This window comes from Adiantum capillus-veneris, chromosome 25 (genome assembly GCF_014529385.1).
Source record: "Adiantum capillus-veneris isolate H3 chromosome 25, ASM1452938v2, whole genome shotgun sequence".
In the NCBI taxonomy this organism is placed as follows: Eukaryota; Viridiplantae; Streptophyta; class Polypodiopsida; order Polypodiales; family Pteridaceae; genus Adiantum; species Adiantum capillus-veneris.
In genome coordinates, this window is record NC_140955.1 from 82,474,305 (window position 1) to 82,480,759 (window position 6,455).

The following is a 6,455-nucleotide window of genomic DNA, read 5'->3' on the forward strand; positions in this document are numbered from 1 at the left end:
TGATCGCTCCAACTAACGCTCCTCAGCAGCAGCTGCGCACAAGAGATCAACAACACCACAGCGGAGTCAGCGAGACTCTCTCCAGAGAAGGAGACTGAGACTGCCCTGCCCGGCAACAGAGAGAGACGGATGAGGAAGTCAAACATCCAATGAACTGTCCCATCAGATTTTCTGATCGTTCCAACTGTACAGACAGCGCACACAGGCCTGCAATACCTAGACAGCAAGACCAACAAATCGTGATCGCCTCTTATCAGTTGGAGGTTGAGATTGGAATGGGGGCCGCGCGAACGCGAGCCCCCGCTGCCACAAATTATGACGTGCACTCTCCCTCAGAGGGGAGATGCTAGGGTGCGGCCCGTCCGCAGTGCAATGGAGAGGCCGACCCTAGGCCATCGGCCTTCCTGATCACCGATTGACCCCGCCCAGGTAAGTATGACTTCACCTGCCACCCACGTCCCCTCTTATACCAACGCACCTCGCCGGTAGCGCCGATGGGATAACTCAATTTTCATACCCAATGAATATGTCATCTCTATCATCCACATCCAAGAGTGTTGTGATGATGGCATTCCTCGCTCGCAAATCAAAACCTTGCTTTGATGCCACTTTCATTGTGGCATGAGTATATGCGTTTACCTCATTTTCATCAACTGTAGAAGGTGTTGTCCATCAATGCGTGCCAATTCAAGAAATTGATGAAATCCCATCATGCCGATTTGAACAATTCAACCAATCCAATTGTATCTTTTGAACTTATATCTTTTCTTCTTCTTCTTCTGTATATGATTTCCAAGGGCGTTGGTTTGGTCGAGGATTGCGAGTGGGCATTACCTCCAGTAAAGCAAAGGCTTGAATATGAAAGCTTAGACTTTAAAATAATTTAAAACAGAAGCTTGTTAACAGCCTTCAATAATAGAGTCAACATGCAAGCATGGCAAGAGGTGCTCCTTTGTGTGACTTTTGCTCAATCATCTAGCAAGGTTACGAGTGCAGCCTTCTCGCTAGGTGGATAGCATATTTAAGCTCACAAACCGCAAAGCTTCTAAATTCTTGGAAGTAGATGTCGCTTTGTGTACCCGTAACATTATGCATGCCAATCTAGCGATGGCAGTTCATCGAGAAAGAAATACGTGTAGGAGAACTCGTACTGGGGCTGCTTACCAAGGAAGAGAGAGAGTGTACATCATATGTCAGAGAGAGAGAGAGAGAGAGAGAGTTTATTTATTTATTTAATGCATAGTACTATCTTCAGCATTAATGCAAATTATAAAATCTTTATGACTTTTATATGATTCTTGCAGTATTCGAATTGTAGAGAATTTGAAAATGCATACAACAAAAATACAAATCAAAATAATAAGTATTACTATCTTCGGTTTGCATCCTTAGGAGGAGGACCCAAACACTCGACTCTCGAATGTGCCAATCAGAAGTTCGCCTCTTCTCTACGCTCATACTAAATGCTACTATGCCAAATCTCTTTTACAAAATCACCTCAGCATTGACATCTTCATCATTCATCGTTGTGGGGTTCTTCAATCTTTGATCTTCTTAGTAAAATTTGAATTAAAAACTTTAGATTGACCTTGACCATCCTTACGCTAGCTTCTCAGTTGTTGACCGAGTTTATATGTATGCATTGGCATTTCTTGCAAATCAAAAACCTTAATCTGATGCCACTGTTATAAACACGAGAAATTGCCATCACTACTCAAATACACACTTGGACATATAATTTCCCTTTTGCATAAACCCATGAGCATGAGTGTGTGTGTGTGTGTGTGTGTGTGTGTGTGTGTGTGTGTGTGTGTGTGTGTGTGTGTGTGTGTGTGTGTGTGTGTGTGTGTGTGTGTGTGTGTGTGAGAGAGAGAGAGAGGGAGAGAGAGATGGATGTTGACGAAGAAAGAAATATGTTTAGGAGAACTCGTATTGAAGCTGCTTTTCTAGGAAGAGAGAGAGAGAGAGAGAGAGAGAGAGAGAGAGAGAGAGAGAGAGATGCTAGACTTGGCAAAGAAAGAGGTGTTTCAATCACTTTCACAAATATTTTCTCATCAAGAGTTATTCTGCTTCTTTTGCTTCATAACAAAAGTATTTTTCTTGTTTTGTTTATAGTTATGTATTGATTGATTGATTTGTTTAATGCATAGTACTATATTCATCATTAATTTATTGACCCCACCCAGGTAAGTTCGCCTTCCTCTCGCACCCATGTCCCCTCTTATGCCAACACCCGTTGCCGGTAGTAGAATAAGAGAATTTTAACGTCATAGTAGGAAACTATCCTGAGAGAGAGAGAGAGAGAGAGAGAGAGAGAGAGAGAGAGAGAGAGAGAGAGAGAGAGACTCGTACCCTGAGGCACATGGATATACTCCATAGCCCAAGACTTAGTATAAGAGAAGGGAAAGAAAAAATTTACAAAATTTCACACATCAATGGCTTAAAATCCTACCCCCAAGGTACACGACAAGCAAGCATGTGGGTATATCTTAGAATAGCCAAGGAATCTAAAACTCTTCCCACCAAGAAGTACTTAGCATTATTTTATGGGTATGTGGACCATTCTAAAACCTAGAGAAGATAAAGGCAGATCCTATAAGCTGGACCTACTTCACACCTTACCATTCATCAAATGTTCTACAACAATCAATCAAAGGAATTTTTGGGGAAAGATGAATACACTATTCCTCTCAAGGAACTTCCTAACTTGGATGATACTAGTAACTACACGATTCCCTTATTCATCATTAAGGAGATCCTTGATGTTCTTAATGTCAAGCAAAGAAAAGTGTGTGTGCCTTATAGATTTGGCTACCCATTGTGCAATTTACTTTGAATATGCTAGTACATGTAGTGCAATACACCTTTACGTATATGAAACTTTGGCCTTGGTAAGTAGGTACTTTTATTGGCCACACATGAAAGCTTTTGTTGAGAGCTATGTGTGGGATTGTGCGCAGTATGCGCTTCATAATGCTCAATGTGAGACATGGGTAGGATTCTTTATGGAGTTTGTAATAAGACTGTCGTGTACTATTAGAGGAGGATTGATCGTGGCCACTCGATACCCATGGCAAGATTCATAACTATTGGGAACACAATGTAGAGTCACGCATAAGCTTAACTCTTTTTGGAATACTTGTAGTAGCTCTATAGTTTTTCTTGAGGTGTTTGATACTCATGATGGAATGGAGCTGCCTTTTTATTTCCAGCAAACGGTTGTTCCATGATTGGAAATATAGTCATGCATGTCATCCTTAGAGCACGTGAAGACTACTAGATAAATAAAACACGCAATTAACGATTGAAAACAGGTTACGTGAATGTCTTTAGTCATCAATGTAAGGCTCCTAGGGGGGTCACGGACCCAGGCCAAGGGCCAGCTACCTAAGTGTGGACAGGGGAAATACCGAATACGCAGGGCCAAGGGCCTATCTAAAGGGTGGTTGGGCAGAGGTATTCTCACGGCAGCCCCTAGGCCTTCATACTGATATCAGAGCTTCGGAGGTCGTGGACCTATTTTTAGAAAGGGAGCCTTTGCATGTGCATGTGCATGTTGCATGTGGTAGATGTGGAGAAAACGAAGGCGTGGAGAAGGACTCTTGCGAGGCGGGGAGCTTGAAGCGGGACAGCAGGCCTTGTGAAGAGCCGCTTGAGAGGGAGGAGGCTCGGGTAGACTGGCACAAAAACGGGCGCAAAGGATCTTGGTGGGTTCACGTCGTGCAAGGGAACAAAATGCACCATAAGTGTGAGCACCGAGAAGCTATACACAGAGCGCTAGTTCTCTCTCTCTCTCTCTCTCTCTCTCTCTCTCTCTCTCTCTCTCACACACACACACACACACACACACACACACACAGCCTTATTTTCACATTAAGGCCCTAAGGCCAAAGGCCTTGGGCACTTAATTTTATCAAGGGAGGGTGCTCATGCCCCCCTCCCTACTCTCTTGGACATCCCCTTCAAGGTTCAACACGAGACCCAAGGAAAAAACCATCAAGAGCATACAGCGTTGTCGAGGTGTCCAACGTAAAGCAATTCAGTTGATTTTTTCGTAAACTCAAAAAATTTATCAAGAATCGAAGTACATACACCTTTTACAAGGTATAAGATCCGTTTGGACAACGACTAAAAGCGACTTGGAGATTTCAAACATTCAAGAGTCCAAGCACGGCTTTGTTTTTCAGCAACCATACAAGAAGAAAACTATAAGAACCAACTTGAGCATGCCATCAACAAAATTCTCACAAAGAGTTGAAAGTTCTCTATACATGAAGATTAAAAATCAAGCATAGTAGGAGACGATTCAAGCCTTACTTTCCTTTTAAAGAAGGTAGAATTGTTCGGAAGGTATCGGCTTCCACTGAATAAGATACACTCATTTTTTATTATGTATTTGACTTTTTATGTTGCTTACATTTTGGGCAAGCAAAGCTATGTAAGTTATGCTTTCTCATACTACACAATGATTCAAAATATTTCAGCAGCATATCTCAATGGCTACCTAGCATGGTAGATATTGCAAATGCTTCTACTATAGTTGACACACAATATTTTGTGTTGCGTGGATGATGAAAGATAAGATTGTGCTTATAGCCCGTCTGTAATGAAATTTGCCTATTCAATTTGAGAGTAGCGGAATTTAATGAGAGTACTTTCAAGAAATGATTTTGTGAGCATAGCGGGTTGACATAATTGAAGATAGCAACATAATCATAGCAATTAGTTAACTTGGCATAGACAATACTTTTGCAAGAGAGAGAATTTAGAGAACATGACAACAGTTGAGGACCGGATTTATGTGGAGCCGGTCCCCCCTCCAATAGGCATTTGTATTATGATTCCTCCCATAAAGAGAGACTTGTTACAATACATTCTTTGTGTTCCTTGTGACCTAGGTGAAGCAATGAAGATGGAAAGCTTCATGCATCACCATCATAGCATAACCTAAACTTGAAGAAAGCTTTAACTATACCAAGCCTCAGTCCCAAGACCTCAAACACCTTCGAAGGTGGAGAGAGCTAGCAGGGAATGAGGGTAGGGAAGAGGAAGAAGAAACATTTCATACGAGAAAGAGCTAGTTCCTCACTTATCATAACTCTTGTGCTAGCATACATAATAGCATAGTAATGAAGAAGAACTCCATAGCCAAGAGTGTTGGTGTAGGCTCTCAACCTCTACTTGCTTGGAGAAAGAGAGGGAGCTCTTGCACTTTGCATAGTACACAATGAGAGTGTTTGTGAGTGTGTGTGGGTGAGTATACCCCCTAAGCACCCCCCTAGCTTGCTTGGGTCGACCCCCCCTTGTAGCTCATGCTTGAAGCTCATTGGACCCCTCCAGGCTTAGCTAATCACAAGCAGGAGCCATTACAAGCAACAGGGATAGCCTTGAGACAAGTGTCCCCCTTTCCCCTTTGAGAGAGAGGACTTGATAAATGCAAAATCAATTAATTAAATATCCTTTATTATCATTGGACCCCTTGGGTGGCCAACCAATAGGTTTCAGGCACACCATGAGGGCAACATGAGGAGGAACTTGACAAGTGTCCTTGCTGCCTCTTCAAGCTGGGGCTTCCCTTGTGTGTGTGTGTGTGTGTGTGTGTGTGTGTGTGTGTGTGTGTGTGTGTGTGTGTGTGTGTGTGTGTGTGTGTGTTCTCTTTCATCCCCCCCACTTGTAGGCTCGCCCCCCTCCTTGTAGGGATCTTTTTGACTTTGGATGAGCAAGCCCCTTAGTCATCAAGCATGACTAAGCACTTAAAGTAGGGGGTGTTCCCACAAGCATCTCAGGCAAGCTTCTCAAAGCACTTCAAGCACCTTAATCATGCACCAAGTCAAGCACCTCAAGCATGGAGCCAGTCAAGCACCTCAAGCATCTTAATCAAGCACCTCAAGCAGGACAAGCACCTCAAGCACGACAAGCACCTCGAGTTTGGGCCGGGTTCCCACCTCAAGCTCAACCCTAGCTTACCTAAGGTCAAAGGACTTTTACACATATTATTGGAGGTCTTCAATGAAGCTAACCCTAAGGTCTTATGCTCCATTGGTTAGCCTTGCTCTTGATAGACCATCTCCCATTTGGGCCCCTTTACTATTGGCCCCGTGTTGAGATAGATCTATAAGCACATATCTATATCTTAACACTTGTTCCCGTTTATTCTCCCACATTAAGTGATCAATTTAATATGAGAAAATCATTTGGGTTGGTTAGATATTAGATTTTATGACACCGTCTTTCTTGCTAAAGGCCATTGTGGACATTTAATGCTACTATTGCAAGGTTTTAACTTGCAATACTTGAGAACAAGAGATATCCTCATGTTTGTCAATATTTGAAGTATTACATAGTGCAAAAACTTTGATGCAAGTAAGTATGGGTGTGATCTTTGACCCAATTTAGCCAAACAAAAGAGTAAGTGGCAAGATTACACATTGGAACTCTTCAAAGTTTAACATGAT

General features: G+C 42.5%; 1 non-coding gene across 1 annotated transcript; it reads right to left on the reverse strand.

Moving 5' to 3' along the window:
- Positions 1-275: 275 nt before the first annotated feature.
- On the reverse strand, positions 276-437 carry LOC147425180 (U1 spliceosomal RNA). Its single transcript, XR_015186505.1, has one exon. It is a non-coding gene; the product is annotated as a U1 spliceosomal RNA (small nuclear RNA).
- Positions 438-6,455: the final 6,018 nt, after the last annotated feature.